The sequence below is a fragment of the Mus musculus genome, chromosome 11, assembly GCF_000001635.26.
Source record: "Mus musculus strain C57BL/6J chromosome 11, GRCm38.p6 C57BL/6J".
Lineage (NCBI taxonomy): Eukaryota > Metazoa > Chordata > Mammalia > Rodentia > Muridae > Mus > Mus musculus.
Window position 1 is genome coordinate 18463006 of NC_000077.6, and position 4474 is coordinate 18467479.

Below are 4474 nucleotides of genomic sequence, written 5' to 3' on the forward strand. Positions count from 1 at the left end.
ATATTTCCATTCATTCTCCTGGCCTTCTGAGCTTCTCTCCTGTCTTCCCATACTTGATCCTCCTCCCCATATCCCCTCGACTATCTCACAAAGATCCCTCCCTCCCTCTGCTTCCACAACTATTTTGTTCCCCCTTAAGCCTTCCTTCTTATTTAACTTCAATGGGTCTATGGAGTATATCACTTGTATTTCTTACTTTTTGGCTAATAACCACTTATCAGTGAGTACATATCATGATGTCCTTTTGAGTCTGAGCTACCTTACTCAGGATAATATTTTCTAGTTTGATCCGTTTGCATGCACAATTCATGATGTCATTGTTAATAGCTAAGTAATATTCCATTCTGTAAATTAATCACATTTTTCATCCATTCTTCAGTTGAGGTACATCTGGGTTGCATCCACTCTCTGGCTATAATGAATAAGGCTGCTATGAACATAGTGGAGAACATATCATTGTGGTATGGTGGAACATCTTTTAGTTATATGCCCAGAAGTGGTATAGCTGAGTATTCAAGTAGAACTATTTCCAATTTTCTGAGGAACCACTAGATTGATTTCCAGAGTAGTTATACAGATTCACAATCCTATCAGCAATGAGTGTTCCCCTTTCTCCGCATCCTCACCGGCATGTGCTGTCATTTGAGTTTTTGATCTTAGCCATTCTGATTGGTATAAGGTGGAATCTCAGAGTCATTTTAATTTACATTTTCCTGAGGATTAAGAATATGGAACATTTCAAGTGCTTCTCAGACATTTGAAATTCCTCTGTTAAGAATTCTCTGTTTAGCCCTGTACTCCATTTTTAAATTGGGTTATTAAGTTTTCTTGAAGTCTAACTTCATGACTTCTTTATATATTTTAAATATTAGCCCTCTGTCAGATGTAGAGTTAATGAAGATCTCGTCCCAAGACTGTGTCCTTTGCTTTTTAATTTAAAGAGGTACCATTTTTCAGTTGTTGATTTTAGAGTCTGAGCCATTGGTGTTCTATTCAGGAAAATTTCTCCTGTGCCAATACATTCAAGGCGATTTCCCTACTTTCTCTTCTATTAGATTCAATGTTGAGGTTCTTCATTCACTTGAACTTGAGCTTTGTGCAGGGTGATAAATATGGATCAATTTGTATTCTTCTACATGCAGACCACCAGTTAGACCAGCACTGTTTGTTGAAGAATCTTTCTATTGTTCCAATTGCTTCTTAGTCAAAAATCAAGAGTCCATAGGTGTGTGGATTTATTTCTGGGTGTTCAATTCTGTTCCATTGATCAAGCTGTCTGTTTCCATACCAATACCAGGCAGGTTTTAAAAATACTTATTACTCTGTGGTAGAGCTTGAAGTCAGGGATGGTGATTTCTCCAGAAGGTTTTTTTATTGTTCAGAATTGTTTTGGTTATCCTGGGTTTTTTTTTTTTTTTGTTTTGTTTTGTTTTTGTTTTTGTTTTTCCATAGAAAATTGAAAATTGCTATTTCAAGATCTATAAAAAATGTGTTGGAATTTTGATGGGAGTTGCATTGAACTTGTAGATTACTTTTGTTAAGATGGCCATTTTTACGATTTTAATTCTACTGATCCATGAGCATGGGAGGTCTTTTCATCTTCCAAGGTCTTCAGTTTTTTTCTTCAGCGACTTGAAGTTCTTGTCATACATATCTTTCACGTGTTTGGTTAGAATGACATCAAGATATTTTATATTGTTTGAGGCTATTGTGAAGGGTGTCATTTCCCTAATTTCTTTCTCAGCCTGTTTATCATTTGTATAAAGGAGGCTACTGGTTTCTTTGAGGTAATTTTATATCCATTCTCTTTGCAGAAGTTGTTTGCAGAAGCTGGAGGAAATCTCTGGTAGATTTTGGGGGTCACTTACATGTATTATCATATCATCTGCAAATAGTAATACCTTAACTTCTTCATTTACAGTTTGTAACCCTTTGATCTCATTTTGTTGACTTATTGTTCCAGCTAGAACTTCAAGTATTATATTGCATAGAGAGGGAGAGAGTGGGCAGCCTTTTCTTGTCCCTGATTTTAGTGATTACTTCAAGTTTCTCTCTATTTAATTTGATGTTGGCTGTTGTCTTGCTATATGTTGATTTTATTATTTTTAGGTGTGTGCCTTTAATTTCTTGTCTCTCCAAGACTTTTAATGTGAAGGCGTGTTGGATTTTGTCAAGTGCTTTTTCAACATCTAATAAGATGATCATGTAATTTTTTTTTCTTTGAGTTTGTTTATACAGTGAATTACATTGATGGATTTTCATATGTTGAACCATCCCTGCATCCCTGGGATGAAGCATATTTGATCACAGTAAACGATGTTTTTGATGTGTTCTTATATTTTATTGAGTATTTTTGGGTCAATGTTAATAACCAAATTTGATCTGAAGTTCTCTTTCTCTGTTGGGTCCTTTTGTGGTTTAGTTATCATTGTGACTGAAGCCTTATAGAATGAATTAGGTTGTACTCCTGTTCCTATTTTATGGAATACTTTGAGGCGTATTGGTATTAGTTCTTCTTTGAAAGTCTGGTATAATTCTGCACTAAAACCATCTGGCCCTGGGTGGTTTTTGTTTTTGTTTTGGTTTGTTTTGTTTTGGTTAGGTTTGTTTTGGTTTGATTGGGAGTTTTTTAATGAACGCTATTTTCTTAGGGGCTATGGGACTGTTTATATAGTTTACCTATCTTGGTATGTGGTATCTGTCTAAAAAAATCATCCATTTCTTTTACATTTTCCAGTTTTATCAAGTATATGATTCTGAATTAAAACATGATGATTTCTTAAAATTTCCTCATTTTATATTGTTATGACTCCCTTTTCATTTTTGATTTTGTTAATTTGGATACTGACTCTGCGCCTTTTAGCTAGTTTGGCTAAGGTTTTGTCTATCTTGTTAAATTTTCTCAAAGAACCAGCTCTTGGTTTTGTCGATTCTTTGTATTGTTCTCTTTGTTTCTAATTGGTTGATTTCAGTCCTGCCTTGGACTATTTTCTGCCATCTACTCCTCTTGAGTGTGTTTGCTTCTGTTTGTTCTAGAGCTTTCATTTCTAGAGTTATATTGCTATTATAGGATTTCTCCAATTTCTTTATGAAGACACTTAGTGCTATGAATTTTCCTCTTAACACTGTTTTCATTGTGTCTCATATGTTTGAGTATGTTGTGTCTTCATTTTCATTGAATTATAGAAAGCCTTTCATTTCTTTCTTTATTTCTTTCTTAACTAAGTGATCATTGAGTAGAGAGTTGTTTAATTTCCTTGAGTATGTGTGCTCTTTCTTATTTCTCTTCTGGGTGAAGTGAAGCCTTTGTCCATGGTGATCTGATAGAATATAAGGCCTCCGTTCAAAATGTATCTTCTTCTTCTATCTGTTGAGGTTTGTTTTGTATCCAATTATATGATCAATTTTGGAGGATGTTCTGTGAGGTGCTGAGAAGAAGTTATATTCTATTTCTTATTTTCTTTTTTTATTGGAAATTTTCTTTATTTACATTTCAAATGTTATCCTCTTTCCTGGTTTCCCTCCCTCCTGGAAACCCCCTATCACATCTTCCCTCCTCCTGCTTCTATGAGAGTATTCCTCCACACACCCACTCATTCACACTTCCCTGCCCTCTATTCCCCTACACTGAACCTTTGTAAGACCAAGGACCTCTCCTCCCATTGATGCCTGACAAGGCCATTGTTCTATACCTACCTGTTAAATCCATTTGGTTCTTAACTTCTGTTACTTTCATTGTGTCTGCGTTTAGTTTTTGTTTCCATGATCTGTCCATTGGTGAAAGTAGGGTGTTTAAGTATTATTGTGTGGGTGGTTTAATTTGATTTTTTAACTTTAGTAAACTTTCTTTTACAAATGTGGGTGTTCTTGCATTTGGAGCATAGATGTTCAGAATAGAGGTTTCATCTTGGTGGATTTTTCCTTTTATGAGTATTAGGGTCCTTCCCCATCTCTTTTTATTACTTATGGTTGAAAAATCTATTGTATTAGATATTAGAATGGCTACCTCAACTTGTTTCTTTGGATTGTGTTCTTGAAAATCCCTTTTTCCACCCTTTACAATGAGGAAGTGTCTATGGTTTTTTGTTTTGTTTTGTTTGTTTGGTGTTTTTTGTTTGTTTGTTTGTTTGTTTGTTTGTTTTGCTGTGGTGTTTTGTGTGTGCTGCAGAATGTTGGGTCCATTTTATGAATCCAGTGTTTTAGCCTGTGTCATTTTATTGGTGAATCGAGTCCATTGATGTCGAAAGATATTAATGACCAATGATTTTAGTTCCTGTTTTTTGTTTATTTGTTTGTTTGGTTGGTTTTGGTTTTTTGAGACAGGGTTTCTCTGTGTAGCCCTGGCTGTCCTGGAACTCCCTCTGTAGACCAGGTTGGCCTTGAACTCAGACATTTGCCTGCCTCTGCCTCCCAAGTGCTGGGATTAAAGGAGTGTGCCACCATGCCTGGTGCTAGTTCCTGTCATTTTGTTTTT